Source organism: Macrobrachium nipponense, chromosome 39 (assembly GCF_015104395.2).
Source record: "Macrobrachium nipponense isolate FS-2020 chromosome 39, ASM1510439v2, whole genome shotgun sequence".
In the NCBI taxonomy this organism is placed as follows: domain Eukaryota; kingdom Metazoa; phylum Arthropoda; class Malacostraca; order Decapoda; family Palaemonidae; genus Macrobrachium; species Macrobrachium nipponense.
The window spans coordinates 5,780,567-5,795,566 of record NC_061099.1 but is presented as its reverse complement, the minus strand read 5'-3'; the positions used below and the strand labels follow the sequence as shown (position 1 = coordinate 5,795,566).

General features: G+C 37.7%; 18 non-coding genes across 18 annotated transcripts; 17 read left to right on the top strand and 1 right to left on the bottom strand.

The window, feature by feature from the left end:
- Positions 1 to 6,340: 6,340 nt before the first annotated feature.
- Positions 6,341 to 6,412, bottom strand: Trnaq-cug (transfer RNA glutamine (anticodon CUG)). The gene has a single exon. It is a non-coding gene; the product is annotated as a tRNA-Gln (tRNA).
- A 461-nt stretch (positions 6,413 to 6,873) lies between these two features.
- Trnaq-cug (transfer RNA glutamine (anticodon CUG)) lies at positions 6,874 to 6,945 on the top strand. The gene has a single exon. It is a non-coding gene; the product is annotated as a tRNA-Gln (tRNA).
- Positions 6,946 to 7,336: 391 nt separating this feature from the next.
- Trnaq-cug (transfer RNA glutamine (anticodon CUG)) lies at positions 7,337 to 7,408 on the top strand. Its single transcript has one exon. It is a non-coding gene; the product is annotated as a tRNA-Gln (tRNA).
- A 452-nt stretch (positions 7,409 to 7,860) lies between these two features.
- Positions 7,861 to 7,932, top strand: Trnaq-cug (transfer RNA glutamine (anticodon CUG)). Its single transcript has one exon. It is a non-coding gene; the product is annotated as a tRNA-Gln (tRNA).
- An 80-nt stretch (positions 7,933 to 8,012) lies between these two features.
- Positions 8,013 to 8,084, top strand: Trnaq-cug (transfer RNA glutamine (anticodon CUG)). Its single transcript has one exon. It is a non-coding gene; the product is annotated as a tRNA-Gln (tRNA).
- Positions 8,085 to 8,325: 241 nt separating this feature from the next.
- On the top strand, positions 8,326 to 8,397 carry Trnaq-cug (transfer RNA glutamine (anticodon CUG)). Its single transcript has one exon. It is a non-coding gene; the product is annotated as a tRNA-Gln (tRNA).
- Positions 8,398 to 8,477: 80 nt separating this feature from the next.
- On the top strand, positions 8,478 to 8,549 carry Trnaq-cug (transfer RNA glutamine (anticodon CUG)). Its single transcript has one exon. It is a non-coding gene; the product is annotated as a tRNA-Gln (tRNA).
- Positions 8,550 to 8,781: 232 nt separating this feature from the next.
- On the top strand, positions 8,782 to 8,853 carry Trnaq-cug (transfer RNA glutamine (anticodon CUG)). Its single transcript has one exon. It is a non-coding gene; the product is annotated as a tRNA-Gln (tRNA).
- A 2,143-nt stretch (positions 8,854 to 10,996) lies between these two features.
- On the top strand, positions 10,997 to 11,068 carry Trnaq-cug (transfer RNA glutamine (anticodon CUG)). Its single transcript has one exon. It is a non-coding gene; the product is annotated as a tRNA-Gln (tRNA).
- Positions 11,069 to 11,148: 80 nt separating this feature from the next.
- Trnaq-cug (transfer RNA glutamine (anticodon CUG)) lies at positions 11,149 to 11,220 on the top strand. Its single transcript has one exon. It is a non-coding gene; the product is annotated as a tRNA-Gln (tRNA).
- An 80-nt stretch (positions 11,221 to 11,300) lies between these two features.
- Trnaq-cug (transfer RNA glutamine (anticodon CUG)) lies at positions 11,301 to 11,372 on the top strand. The gene has a single exon. It is a non-coding gene; the product is annotated as a tRNA-Gln (tRNA).
- An 80-nt stretch (positions 11,373 to 11,452) lies between these two features.
- Positions 11,453 to 11,524, top strand: Trnaq-cug (transfer RNA glutamine (anticodon CUG)). The gene has a single exon. It is a non-coding gene; the product is annotated as a tRNA-Gln (tRNA).
- An 80-nt stretch (positions 11,525 to 11,604) lies between these two features.
- Trnaq-cug (transfer RNA glutamine (anticodon CUG)) lies at positions 11,605 to 11,676 on the top strand. The gene has a single exon. It is a non-coding gene; the product is annotated as a tRNA-Gln (tRNA).
- Positions 11,677 to 11,756: 80 nt separating this feature from the next.
- On the top strand, positions 11,757 to 11,828 carry Trnaq-cug (transfer RNA glutamine (anticodon CUG)). The gene has a single exon. It is a non-coding gene; the product is annotated as a tRNA-Gln (tRNA).
- Positions 11,829 to 11,907: 79 nt separating this feature from the next.
- Positions 11,908 to 11,979, top strand: Trnaq-cug (transfer RNA glutamine (anticodon CUG)). The gene has a single exon. It is a non-coding gene; the product is annotated as a tRNA-Gln (tRNA).
- Positions 11,980 to 12,680: 701 nt separating this feature from the next.
- On the top strand, positions 12,681 to 12,752 carry Trnaq-cug (transfer RNA glutamine (anticodon CUG)). Its single transcript has one exon. It is a non-coding gene; the product is annotated as a tRNA-Gln (tRNA).
- Positions 12,753 to 12,832: 80 nt separating this feature from the next.
- Trnaq-cug (transfer RNA glutamine (anticodon CUG)) lies at positions 12,833 to 12,904 on the top strand. The gene has a single exon. It is a non-coding gene; the product is annotated as a tRNA-Gln (tRNA).
- Positions 12,905 to 12,984: 80 nt separating this feature from the next.
- On the top strand, positions 12,985 to 13,056 carry Trnaq-cug (transfer RNA glutamine (anticodon CUG)). The gene has a single exon. It is a non-coding gene; the product is annotated as a tRNA-Gln (tRNA).
- The last annotated feature ends 1,944 nt before the right edge of the window (positions 13,057 to 15,000 follow it).

Below are 15,000 nucleotides of genomic sequence, written 5' to 3'. Positions count from 1 at the left end.
TGAGCATGGGTGACAGTGAACTTATCCCCCAAGCCATCGGGAATGACTTAAGATTCGAACCTCTGCTTTTTTTTTTTTTTTTTTTTTTTTTTTTTTTTGATAGCACAAGGTTGACAATAGTCTTGTCCACGGAACCATCTTGAATCGATGGATCTGCCGTCATTCATGCACCATTCCAAAAGGCGTACGTTCTATCGTTTGTCATTGTCTTCCTTATCATTCTGTCTTATTTATATAGCCAGTTCATATTCACCACCCAGTATCTTCACCTTCGCCTTCACTCTCAGTATCCCTTTCGTCATCATCACCTGCGTCCTTAATACAGCTAATTATCAGCCGAAGGCCGTCTGCATCCTTTTGCACAGGGGTCTTCGTCGCGTTTCGATGACGTCATCGAAAGAAAGGTTTGGGGGAAGGAGGAAGGGAGGGGGGATGGGGAGGAGAAGGACCTGTCCAGAGTGAACTCACGTGCACATCCTGTAAAGGGATCCTCATGGCTGGTGCCTGATCAGTGCCAGAGTAGTTAATGAGAGGGTTGTCCTGGTGCCAGTGCCATTTGAATTGACGCCCGGGTACCGTGTGTCGCTTGTCTCTCTCTTCCGTGTGTTTAGCAGTTGCTTGCAGCGTTTTCAAAGGTTTAGGGTAATAGGGAATGGAGACCAAAATTGAGGATGAGTGAGTAAATGGGTTTGAGAATGTTTACGAAAGGAGAAGTTGAGAGTAAATTTGACCGTGAGTAATGTTATGGAGATAAGTGAGTGTTAGGGAGATGTAGTGGTAAAGGTTGTTGTGGATTGTAAAGGAATGTGTATTTAGGATTATATGTGTGTTTGTGGTTAAAGAACTTTCGGGTAAAGGTTGTTATGATTTGTAAGAGTATACGTATTTAGGATTATATGTGTGTGTGTTTGTGTGTTTAAAGAACTTTCGGGTGTTTCCAAACGAGAACATTGAGAATATATGTGAAGAATGAGAATAAGTTTAGGAGGGTAAGATGGAAACCAGGTAGATGGAACAATAAATTTCAATATGGATGGTGGACGGAAGGAAGCAGTATATGTAACTGCAGTATAACGGATGATGGTAGGATGAGATAGGAGATGAGTCACTTGATACGTGAGGCAATTATCATCCAACAAAAGGTTGGGAAGGAACACGAATTGTAAATGGGAGCCAAGGTTGGAATATTGAACCGGTTGTAAAGTCAGCTCTCTTTCGTGGAAGTAATGGTGGGTGTCTAATGCGATTGAAAGGAAGAGGAAGCGAAGCTGTTGTTGCCGTATTTATCAGCTACATTCTCTCTCTCTCTCTCTCTCTCTCTCTCTCTCTCTCTCTCTCTCTCTCTCTCTCAAAAATCCAAGATACAGAAACAGTTAACCATGGAAATAAAACGCCAAGTTGGTGGTGCACCATATAATATCATGTACCTCTCTCTCTCTCTCTCTCTCTCTCTCTCTCTCTCTCTCTCTCTCTCGCTCTCTCTCCCTCTCTCTCTCTCTCTCTCTCTCTCTCTCTCTCTCTCTCTCTCGTCTTGAAGGTGTTTGGTATTTCGAACTAATTAAAGATAAAGCCGACTTTGCAACCTGACATTGCAAAGTCTGCCGCCGGGGTAAACGGAGTTCTGATTGGTATATTGACTCTCGTAATTGAGTTCTCTCGAACTTTCGCTTCCTAGTATTTGGAGATGTGTTTTGAAGCAGTTTCAGGCTCCGATTAAATGCGGCTGCTTGAGTTCCTATTTTATTATTTTTTTTTTTACGCTGAAAGCTGTATTTACTCATGATACGCAGCGCAGAGTTGTTATCTAGTATTGAACACGTGATGTTATTAGATAGAACAGGCAGACACACAGGGCTTGGCCTCTGTCCTAAATTTTATAATCCAATCCATTTAACCCAGAGCTTCAAGCAGTAAATATGTTAAACATAACTATGTGTTTTCCTTGTGAATTATAATTGCTTTCTTCTCTAGGGTCCCCTCCCCCCTTATTTTTTAAGCTTTCCAAGCCCCTCCCCCACTTTTTTTCCTCTCTCTCTCTCTCTCTCTCTCTCTCTCTCTCTCTCTCCTCTCTCTCTCTCTCTCTCAACATCCTTGTATTTTTTGTGTGGGCATTGGCTAGAAAAATGCATGTGCTTGTAGTCTAATTGGCCTTCTCTTATGCAAAATAGTCTCGTAAGAAAAATGGTAGAATATATTCCTTATCATTTTCATGATTTATAAACTCATGAGCCATCTCCGTTAACTCAAGACTTCTCTGCAATATAATTTCCGGGGTTATTTTAGTTATTTGAGGCTGCATTTATATTTACGAATTAGTGTCTGCTTGCGAAAGCACCTGAAAGAACTCTTTATGGTGGATATTTCACGCAGCGTTTCTGTCTTTTTTTCCTTTTATTGTGGTAATTATGGTTTGGTTTTTTGTTGACAGAGAGCCTTACGTTTCATTAATGTGGTCGGTTGGGGATAGACATTACAATTTACTTGGCTTTCTTATCAACAGCTTCTCACTCTTCAGAGAGAGAGAGAGGGTCTTTGTCACGTTAGTTAAAGTGAGGACCCACTAAAAATACTTATCTGTTTCTTGAGATCAGATGTCGAAAAGTGCTCGAAGGGTTTGGTTGTTTAACGTCTCGTAGCTTATTTTGTTTTATATATTTTTCTGTTTATAAATGTGTTTGTTTATTTACTTTTGTGTGTGTCGTTTTCGTGAGGGAGTGTACGAATAACTTTGCCCTTGTCTTTTATTTTATATTATTATTATTTTTGTTTTTTTTGCATGTCTTAACGCTGGTGCATAATTTACAATTCTGCTTCTTATCCTTGGTGAGCGGTTGTTATTTTGTTTTGTTAGCATTATAACTGTTCAGATTTTGTTTATCATTATTATTCTCCTAAAGATTCCACCATTATCATTATGTTATTCATCTTTCTTCAGTACGAGGTTTAATTTTTTTTCAACGTAAAACTAGGTATTAATTTGCCGATATTTGGAAATACCTTGGGCATTCAAAAGACGACGGATATTTGTGCACTTCACTCGTGGTGTTGTAATGGTACAGAGACTGAGAACGGGCAAGGTGTCCAAAATACCCAGGCCACGCAAAAATTAAAAGAGAGAGAGAGAGAGAGAGAGAGAGAGAGAGAGAGAGAGAGAGAGAGAGAGAGAGAGAGAGAGAGAGCAGTAGTGTTGAAATGCCCAGTAGCTCATTTCATTCACGTTGCATTTATATTTTTTTTTTCTTGGTAAGCTTCACAACTGGTGAGAGGAAATTCAAGTCTTAATCTTTACCAGTTCTCACACTTGGCATTGAAGCCTTGGCCTAGGCACGTTCTTAAGCTGGGTGCTGGCCAACAGCCATAGGCCTACCCATTGTGTTTATTTGTCGTTGCCATCATGTTGTTTTCTTTGTGCTAAGAATGTAAGCTCGCCTTTTATTTCCTCTTCTTACGCGGAAATCATTGTCTGTAAAGTGTTCTGTTCTGTTCTTTGTTGCTCTAGAGGTCTAGATCTCAGGATGATAGTCGTTCCTTTTGTGACTGGCCTGGACTTTCCACTAGATCTGGTAATTGATCTTGAGGTTTAAGGTCTCTCTCTCTCTCTCTCTCTCTCTCTCTCTCTCTCTCTCTCTCAGTCGAGTGATTTCATATTGTGTACTGTTTCTTGGGCGTCAGAGTCAATGAAGCTGGTGATTTGAAAATCTCTGGATTAAGGTGAGGAGGCAGACAGAGGCTGGCATGTGATTATCTATATAAATAAAAATTTGAATGTTCGTTTGTTCAAAATCTTAATTCTCCAAAAGCTCTGCACCGATTGCTTTGAAATTTTGACACAACATTGCATTCGAATACGCGCTTGTTTTTATAATGGGGTTTCATCCTACCTCCCACTTCGAAGGGGGTGGGGTGAGAAGGGATTCCCTGAAACGAAGCTGGATATGCCTGTAGACTTAGTTACTTTACAAATTTATCATACATGATTTCTGTAAATAAATGACATATTATTTAGAAAAGAATACTATAGGGTAAACATCAATGACATCAAAGAGGGTGGGGTTTGAGAAGGGGGTTGACAGAGAGAGAATGAGATGGAGAGGAAGTGAGAGAGAGTAGACATGGTGTTAGGGAGAAGAAAGAGGAAGAGAGAGAGAGAGAGAGAGTAGAGGGGGTGTTAGGTTGGAGAAAGATGGAAAAAGTGAGTGAGAGAGAGAGTTGGTATTAGTGAGAAGAAAGAGGGAAAGAGACAATGATGGTTGGAGAGCGAAAGAAAGAGTAGGAGAGAGGAGCTTTCTTTCTTTTCCATTTAACCACTGAACCACAGCAACGCGTTGCCGGCTACAGCTAGTAAACGAATTAGAATATAATAATAATAATAATAATTCTGATAAGCTGGCAGCAGATCTCAGGAGTCAGATGTCAGTACGAGTCATTAGTGAGCAAAAACTCAATTTCCTTCCCACCAAGACAGAAATTTAGATTAACTTAACCCTTTTTGTATCACAGGAATGTGTTGGTGGCTGGTCTTACTTAAATGCAAGTCAAATTTGTTGCAGTGTGAAAAGAAGAGAAAGAAATAAAGACTTAGGTTAGAAAATAAATAAATAAATAAAACAACAATAGATTAATTTGTTATTGGAAAATGCCCAATTGCAATGCAGCCTTCGAGCTCACGGGATGTCATATGCCCCTAAATATTCACAGAAGTTTTAAATGGAAGTCATTTATATCATCTTCCCATTTGAATTGTTGAACATTCGTTTTGATGTTTAATAGTAAACTGACGTCGAGACGGATCACCAAAGGTATACGTATTTTAATACTTTATAACTTTAAAGAATCTTGTGCCATGGATGTGAATATATCAGTGGGAAAGTCAATTTCAAATTCAAGTTTTGGGGACTAACCCCTTGCTCAGTCAGCAGATGTACCTGAAGCTCTCAGGCAGGTCAGAGGCGCAGGCCCGAGACCCCAGAGCAGTGGTAGCATATATATGACCTTGTGCTGTCTGCCTACCAATAAATCAAAGGGTCATGTCACTCAGGCTCTTGGTTTGGCAGAAACAATCAAAGGGTATTGATGTCTTGATACAATTCTTAGTATAGCTTGACAGTTTCTGTCTTGTCTGGAAGGAACGAGTTACAATAGATCCTTGTGCTCAGAGGTTTGACAGCATCTGTAACAGCAGGTGTAGGCTAGAGGGGACAGATTTTGAAATCTCGTGAAAGAGGTGTAAAGAGATGTCATTTTCACACATGTCGACCTCTCATAGACATTCTGTTTCTATTACGTTTTTTACATTTTACGATAGAATTAACTACTAAACTAATGGGGAGGATAGTAGAATAAGCGTATTTTTTAGTACCTTTCTTTTGCAGTGGTTGTGATTTTGAACGTTTTTATACTACGCTCGTGTTAGTATTAGACGTTTGAGGTTACAAAGTAATTTATTTATCCACTGAATGACTCTAGGGTCCAAGTGCGTGGTCTCTGTCCCTATATTCCAAACTTCCATCCATCCAGGATAATATATTATTGCATCTTCTTGCAGCAATTATTGTAAAAATGAAATTGTATGGATAAATCCTTAGTCACCAAAGACTCACCATATTTTCATGCATGAAAGTGATAATGCCGTTGTTACTGAACACTGGTGCTTTGCCTTACTCGATCAGTTATTTGTCAAATGCTGAAATGTCGCTTATATTACCACAGATAGCATGCAGAATAAATATTACCAGAGGGAGAGTGGTTGATTTAGAAAGGTAAAATGTGAATATTGCAGATTATAGCGATGCTTTGGCTGACAAAAACGTTTTTGTTTTTTATTTCGTAGATTAACTATCAGTGGAATCCTTAATCCTGATAGTTTACCGAGGCAGTTATGAGTAATTATGCTAGCTTAAGTGATTTATTCCATTGCCTTTCTTTTATGTTCTTATTTCATTGAAACTTCTGTCATTTATGCTGCCTGCATTCTTTGAAATCCTTATATGTTCTGTTTAGCTGGTCTTGCATTTCTGTTTACTTGCTGGAATTTCTGCTCATCTAGTTTAAAAGTATTGCTGATTTCATTTATGAGAATACCATTGCCTTTTTTTCTTTCTTTTTCCTACATTCTGTTAGAAAAGGACTATTGAATATGAGATATCTGTCCAACGACAGAAAATGTGGTCATGGTTGTGGTGTAATTTTTTAAATATATATATATATATATATATATATAGGATTATATATAATATAGTTTTTTGTTTATTTATATCCTTCGTGAGGAAAGTTCCTTTTATTCGGGAAGCTTTTGCGTCTTGCAATTGCCACATTGATTAGTCAGAAGGAAAACATCAGAAGGTCCCACCGAGACTCGAACTCGGATTGTTGGATTCAGAGTCCAAAGTGCTAACCATTACACCATGGAACCTTGATGAGTGGGAATTTCCATGCATTTTAATTTTAATGCAATATTGCTTTTTATAAAAATTAAGTCCATGAGAGATAATGGAAGTGAGTATGCATAGGATTTAAGGATTATAAAAGTTAGGTAAATGTAAACACAAACCTCATACCAAGTATAACTGTTGACAAGAGGTGTATGCATAATAGATAAGAAAATAGGAAAATTTAAGTTTAAGTCTAGGTAGGAACTAGTTAGTGTTTTAGGTAATTGATTTTCTAAATTGTTATTTGATATTGTAAATCATAGTAGGATAGTCTTCTGTGCCTCATGTAACTGGATCCAAGGTGTGAAGGTTAGCACTTTAGACTGGATCCTGCAAGTCAAATTCCACTCTAGTTAGGACTTAGGTAAGTGAATTAATGATTTGACTTAATGATAATGAGTTTTCTAGATAGGAAAGTTCAATAAAATCAGCATAACATGTCGGTTCCATGGTGTAATGGTTAGCACTTTGGACTCTGAATCCAACAATCCGAGTTCGAGTCTCGGTGGGACCTTAGGAAGTTTGTTATTTATTTGACATTATGGATATGAGTTTTCAAAATAGGAAAATTTAATAGAATCAACTCAACATATCAGTTCCAGGTGTAATGTTAGCACTTTGGACTCTGAATCAACAATCCGAGTTCGAGTCTCGTTTGGGACCTTAGGAAGTTTGTTATTTATGTGACATTATGGATATGAGTTTTTCAAATAGGAAAATTTAATTTAGAATCAGCTCAACATATCGGTCCATGGTGTAATGGTTAGCACTTTGGACTCTGAATCCAACAATCCGAGTTCGAGTCTCGGTGGTACCTTAGGAAGTTTGTTATTTATGTTTATTCGAACATTATGGATATGAGTTTTCAAAATAGGCGGATTTAAATAGAATCAGAGTAACATATCGGTTCCATGGTGTAATGGTTAGCACTTTGGACTCTGAATCCAACAATCCGAGTTCGAGTCTCGGTGGGACCTTAGGAAGTTTGTTATTTATTTGACATTATGGATATGAGTTTTCAAAATAGGAAAATTTAATGGAATCAATTCAATATCGGTTCCATGGTGTAATGGTTGCACTTTGGACTTGAATCCACAATCCGAGTTGATCTCGGTGGGCATATCGGTTCCAGGTGTAATGGTTAGCACTTTGACTCTTGAATCCAACATCCGAGTTCGAGTCTCGGTGGACCTTAGGAAGTTTGTTATTTATTTGACATTATGGATATGAGTTTTCAAAATAGGAAAATTTAATAGAATCAGCTCAACATATCGGTTCCTTGGTGTAATGGTTAGCACTTTGGACTCTGATCCTAACAATCCGAGTTCGAGTCTCGGTGGGACCTTAGGAAGTTTGTTATTTATTTTTGACATTATGGATATGATTTGTTTCAAAATAGGAAAATTCAATAGAATCAGTTCAACATATCGGTTCCATGGTGTAATGGTTAGCACTTTGGACTCTGAATCCAACAATCCGAGTTAGAGTCTCGGTGGGACCTTAGGAAGTTTGTTATTTATTTGACATTATGGATATGAGTTTTCAAAATAGGAAAATTTAATAGAATCAGAGCAACATATTGGTTCCATGGTGTAATGGTTAGCACTTTGGACTCTGAATCCAACAATCCGAGTTCGAGTCTCGGTGGGACCTTAGGAAGTTTGTTATTTATTTGACATTATGGATATGAGTTTTCAAAATAGGAAAATTTAATAGAATCAGCTCAACATATCGGTTCCATGGTGTAATGGTTAGCACTTTGGACCTCTGAACAAATCCAACAATCCGAGTTCGAGTCTCGGTTGGTGGGACATTAGGAAGTTTGTTATTTATTTGACATTATGGATATGAGTTTTCAAAATAGGAAAATTTAATAGAATCAGCTCAACATATCGGTTCCATGGTGTAATGGTTAGCACTTTGGACTCTGAATCCAACAATCCGAGTTCGAGTCTCGGTGGGACCTTAGGAAGTTTGTTATTTATTTGACATTATGGATGATGGTTTTCAAAATATGAAAATTCAATAGAATCAGCTCAACATATTGGTTCCATGGTGTAATGGTTAGCACTTTGGACTCTGAATCCAACAATCCGAGTTCGAGTCTCGTTGGGACCTTAGGAAGTTTGTTATTTATGTGACATTATGGATATGAGTTTTCAAATAGGAAAATTTTATAGAATCAGCTCAACATATCGGTTCCATGGTGTAATGGTTAGCACTTTGGACTCTGAATCCACAATCTGAGTTCGAGTCTTGGTGGGACCTTTAGGAAGTTTTGTTATTTATTTGACATTATGGATATGAGTTTTCAAAATAGGAAAATTCAATAGAATCAGCTCAACATATCGGTTCCATGGTGTAATGGTTAGCACTTTGGACTCTGAATCCAACAATCCGAGTTCGAGTCTCGGTGGGACCTTAGGAAGTTTGTTATTTATTTGACATTATGGATATGAGTTTTCAAAATAGGAAAATTTAATAGAGTCAGCTCAACTTATCGGTTCCATGGTGTAATTGGTTAGCACTTTGGACTCTGAATCCAACCAATCCGGTTCGAGTCTCCGGTGGAACCTTAGAAAGTTTGTTTATTTATGCCTTATGGATATGAGTTCAAAGTAGAAAATTTAATGAATCAACTCTAACAGATCGGTTAACCATTGTGGTTATGGTTAGCATTTGGAAGCTCTTTTGAATCCAACATCCGAGTTCGAGTCTTCATGGACCTTAGGATGTTATTTATTTGACATTAAATGGATATGGATTTTTCAAAAATCGGAAAATTTAATAGGAATCACTCAACATATCGGTACCATGGTGTAATGGTTAGCAACTTTGGACTCTGAATCCAACAATCCGAGTCGAGTCTCAGTGGGACCTTAGGAAGTTTGTTATTTATTTGACATTATGGATATGAGTTTTCAAATAGGAAAATTTCAATAGAATCAGCTCAACATATCGGTTTCCATGGTGTAATGGTTAGCACTTTGGACTCTGAATCCAACAATCCGAGTTCGAGTCTCGTGGGACCTTACATTTTTTTGTTAATGACATTATAGGATAATGTTTTCAAAATAGGTTATTTAGAATTTCAGAGCAACAATATTGGTTCCATTGGATGTAATGGTAGCACTGGACCCTGAATTTTCCACAATCCCTAGTTCGAAAAGTCTCGGTGGGACCTTAGGAAATTTTGTTATTTATTTGACATTATGGACATGACTTTTCAATGGAAAATTTAATAGATCAGCCTCAACCATAGGCGTCCAATGGTGTTAATGGTTCACTTTGGACTCCTGAATCCAACAATCCGAGTTTCGAGTCTCGTGGGACCTTAGGAAGTTTGTTAAATTTATTTGACATTATGGATATGAGTTTTCATATAGGAAAAAAAATTAATAGAATCAGAGCAACATATCGTTCCATGGTGTAATGGTTAGCACTTTGGACCTCCCTGAATCCAACAATCCGAGTTCGAGTCTCGGTGGGACCTTAGGAAGTTTGTTATTTATTTGACTTATTGGATGATAGTTTTGCAAAATAGGAAAATTCAAAAGTATCGGCTCAAAATTAATCGTTCCATGGTGTAATTGGTACACTTTTTTTTTTAGCAATAGAATCAATCTCATATACGGTTCCATGGTGGTAATGGTTAGCACTTTGGACTCTGATCCAACTTCCCGAATTCGTGTCTCAGTGGGACCTTAGGAAGATTGTATTTTTGTTTTGACAATTATTTGGAATTAATTTTTCAAATAGGAAAATTCAATAGAATCACTCAAAATATTGGTTTTCCATGGTGTATGGTTAGCATTTGGACTCTGAATCCAACATCCGAGTTCAAGTCTCGTGGGACCTTAGGAAGTTTGTTTATTTTATATGGCATTATGGATATGAGTTTTCAAATAGGAAAATTCAAAAGAATCATCTCACATATCGGTTCCATGGTGTAATTGTAGCACTTTGGAGCTCTGAATCCAACAATCCGAATTCGAGTCTCGGTGGGACCTTAGGAAGTTTGTTATTTATTTGACATTATGGATATGAGTTTTCAAAATAGGAAAATTCAAAAGAATCAGCTCAACATATCAGTTCCATGGTGTAATGGTTAGCATTTTGGATTCTGAATCCTACAATCCGAGTTCAAGTCTCGGTGGGACCTTAGGAAGATTGTTATTTTGTTTGACATTATGGATATGAGTTTTCAAAATAGGAAAATTCAATAGAATCAGTTCAATATATTGGTTCCATAGTGTAATGTTTATCCATGGTGTAATGGTTAGCACTTTGGACTCTGAATCCAACAATCCGAGTCCGAGTCTCGGTGGGACCTTAGGAAGTTTGTTATTTATTTGACATTATGGATATGAGTTTTCAAAATAGGAAAATTCAATAGAATCAGCTCAACATATCAGTTCCAGGGTGTAATGGTTAGCACTTTGGACTCTGAATCCAACAATCCGAGTTCGAGTCTCGGTGGGACCTTAGGAAGTTTGTTATTTATTTGACATTATGGATATGAGTTTTCAAAATAGGAAAATTTAATAGAATCAGCTCAACATATTGGTTCCATGGTGTAATGGTCAGCACTTTGGACTCTGAATCCAACAATCCGAGTTCGAGTCTCGGTGGGACCTTAGGAAGTTTGTTATTTATTTGACATTATGGATATGAGTTTTCAAAATAGGAAAATTCAATAGAATCAGCTCAACATATTGGTTCCATGGTGTAATGGTTAGCACTTTGGACTCTGAATCCAACAATCCGAGTTCGAGTCTCGGTGGGACCTTAGGAAGTTTGTTATTTATTTGACATTATGGATATGAGTTTTCAAAATAGGAAAATTCAATAGAATCAGCTCAACATATCGGTTCCATGGTGTAATGGTTAGCACTTTGGACTCTGAATCCACCAATCCGAGTTCAAGTCTCGGTGGGACCTTAGGAAGTTTGTTATTTATATGACATTATGGATATGAGTTTTCAAAATAGGAAAATTCAAAAGAATCAGCTCAACATATCGGTTCCATGGTGTAATGGTTAGCACTTTGGACTCTGAATCCAACAATCCGAGTTCGAGTCTCGGTGGGACCTTAGGAAGTTTGTTATTTATTTGACATTATGGATATGAGTTTTCAAAATAGGAAAATTTAATAGAATCAGCTCAACATATCGGTTCCATGGTGTAATGGTTAGCACTTTGGACTCTGAATCCAACAATCCGAGTTCGAGTCTCGGTGGGACCTTAGGAAGTTTGTTATTTATTTGACATTATGGATATGAGTTTTCAAAATAGGAAAATTCAATAGAATCAGCTCAACATATCGGTTCCATGGTGTAATGGTTAGCACTTTGGACTCTGAATCCAACAATCCGAGTTCGAGTCTCGGTGGGACCTTAGGAAGTTTGTTATTTTGTTTGACATTATGGATATGAGTTCTAAATAGGAAAATTCAATAGAATCAGCTATACATATCGGTTCCATGGTGTAATGGTTAGCACTTTGGACTCTGAATCCAACAATCCGAGTTCGAGTCTCGGTGGGACCTTAGGAAGTTTGTTATTTATTTGACATTATGGATATGAGTTTTCAAAATAGGAAAATTCAATAGAATCAGCTCAACGTATCAGTTCCATGGTGTAATGGTTAGCACTTTGGACTCTCAATCCAACAATCCGAGTTCGAGTCTCGTTGGGACCTTAGGAAGTTTGTTATTTATTTGACATTACAGATGTGAGTTTTCAAAATAGGAAAATTCAATAGAATCAACTTGACATATCGGTTCCATGGCTGGTTTAATTGGTTAGGCACTTTGGGACTCTGAAATCCAACAATCTGAGTTCGAGTATCGGTGGGACCTTAGTAAGATTTGTTGTTTTATTTGACATTATGGATATTGAGTTTTCAAATATGGGAAAATTCAATACAATCAGCTCAGCCCATAATCGGTTCCATGGTGTGATGGTTAGCACTTTGGACTCTGAATCCGACAATCCGAGTTCGAGTCTCGGTGGGACTTTAGGAAGATTGTTATTTATATGACATTATGGATATGAGTTTTCAAAATAGGAAAATTCAATAGAATCAGCTTAACATAGCGGTTCCAGGGTGTAATGGTTAGCACTTTGGACTGAATCCAGCAATCCGAGTTAGAGTCTCGGTGGGACCTTAGGAAGATTGTTATTTATTTGACATTATGGATATGAGTTTTCAAAATAGGAAAATTCAATAGAATCAGCTCAACATATCGGTTCCATGGTGTAATGGTTAGCACTTTGGACTCTGAATCCAACAATCCGAGTTCGAGTCTCGGTGGGACCTTAGGAAGTTTTTTGTTTATTTGACATTATGGATATTAGTTTTCAAAATACGAAAATTCAATAAAATTAGTGTAACATATTGGTTCCATGGTGTAATGGTTAGCACTTTGGACTCTGAATCCAACAATCCGAGTTCGAGTCTCGGTGGGACCTTAGGAAGTTTGTTGTTTATTCGACATTATGGATATGAGTTTACAAAATAGGAAAGTTCAATAGAATCAGCTCAACATATTGGTTCCATGGTGTAATGGTTAGCACTTTGGACTCTGAATCCAACAATCCGAGTTCGAGTCTCGGTGGGACCTTAGGAAATTTATTTTTTTTTACTTTATGGATATGAGTTTAAAAAATAGGAAAATTCAAAAGAATCAACTCAACATATCGGTTCAATGGTGTAATGGTTAGCACTTTGGACTCTGAATCCAACAATCCGCGTTCGAGTCTCGGTGGGACCTTAGTGAGTGATTTTATCTGATTTGGGAAATCTAATTTCATATTTTTATTATATATTCAGTTGTATTTAGATGCTGATGTTTTGAAAATGAATTTTGAAGAAAGAACTCTGTAAATTGAAGATGGGAACTTTAATGTAATTGGTTCCGTGGCGTAATGTTTTGTAACTTTGGCTTTAAACATGATTTATAAGAAATTAAAAAATAAACTTTGACATATATATTTTTACATAATTTTGCTCATTCATTATTACAATTGCGACTAGTATTGGGTTGAATTTCCTTCGTGGCCCAGCATAGGGCCATATGGCTCGAAATTTCCTATTACATCAAAATCAAACCTTGTAATTTTTCTGGCACTTGTATATGACTGCAGGTTGATTTGCAATGTCTTAGAATGCATTCCATTTCATAAACGAACGATCATTTACCATAGACAGTTCTCATTACTATAGAGTTTACAGACTCAATTTTCCATATAATAGAGTTCACTTTGTGTCTCGTTATCAGACATCCCATCTTGAGAAACCTCTGCTGAGGAGCTGGGTCTAATTGCCCATTGCGAGCGGTAAACTCGCGTTGTTGACGAACGAAGTCCAGTGTTTACATTCGATCAATCATGTCGTGTTTCCCATAACTTCAAACTTCCTGTCTGGTTATTTTTGATACACTCCTTACGGATGTCACAGTTATCCTCTCACTCCTCTCACAACTGGCACCGCTTTGCAGCAGTGGCCGTGAGGTTTTGTCAATATTTGCCCGTTATTTACACGGTCTGCTGTTGCCAAGAAATTCTCTCTCTCTCTCTCTCTTTTTCTCTCTCTCTCTCTCTCTCTGCTGTTTGAGTATTTTCAGTGGCATATTACTCGGGCACCCTCAAATTCTTAAGTACGCTGTTTACCCCAAACTTCAGAGAGAGAGAGAGAGAGAGAGAGAGAGAGAGAGAGAGAGAGAGGCGTTTGGGGTTGGAAGGGGAGGGTGAGGGGTGGCTGAATGAGACTTTCGGTTTGAATCATTCAGAACATTAGTATGTATTGCTTTAGTACAGAAGATATCTTGTCCAGTGTCATATTCTGGAGGATCGCTCTCTCTCTCTCTCTCTCTCTCTCTCTCTCACACACACACACACACACACACACGTCCCTTTTAACTTTCGTATCATATAAATCTGATAGCGTCTTGCGTTCTCAGCCACCTGTTTTGTGTAATTTATCTCTTGTTTTTCCTCTTTTGATTATTTTGTTTCTTCCCCTCTTTCTCAATTTATGCTCCTTCCCTTCCTCTTCTTTTGCCTCTTCCTTAATGAATTGCCAAAACGTACGCCTCCCTTTGATGCATCGGCATTCCATTCAAGCCAAGGATTGAAACTGACTACCCACTAAAAACTGTATGTGCATTGTAACCATTATTACCTGAATAAGAACCGTATCACTACCCCCGGATTCGAAAAGGGGTGAATTTTGAACTGTAAAATATATTCCTGAGCCTGTAGTTCAACTTTGTTTTGAGGTTAGACTCGCCCTAAGGAATGGGAATTAGATCAAGTGCTTAGTGAAGAACTTGGTCAGTTGCTGCCACCAGTGAGCATTACCGTTGATTCCTATTAATACCGTCACTTCCAATAATATGATTGCTGTTTTGTCTTTCTACTATTGCCTCAGCAAATGTGTGGATATTGACAGTTATCCTTTTTATCAAATTATTATTATTTATGAAACAGACCCTCTCTCAAGCATACTTTATTAAAAGTAATGGCTACTTCAGCAGCGTAACGCTTGTAGAGATTCTTCTCTATTT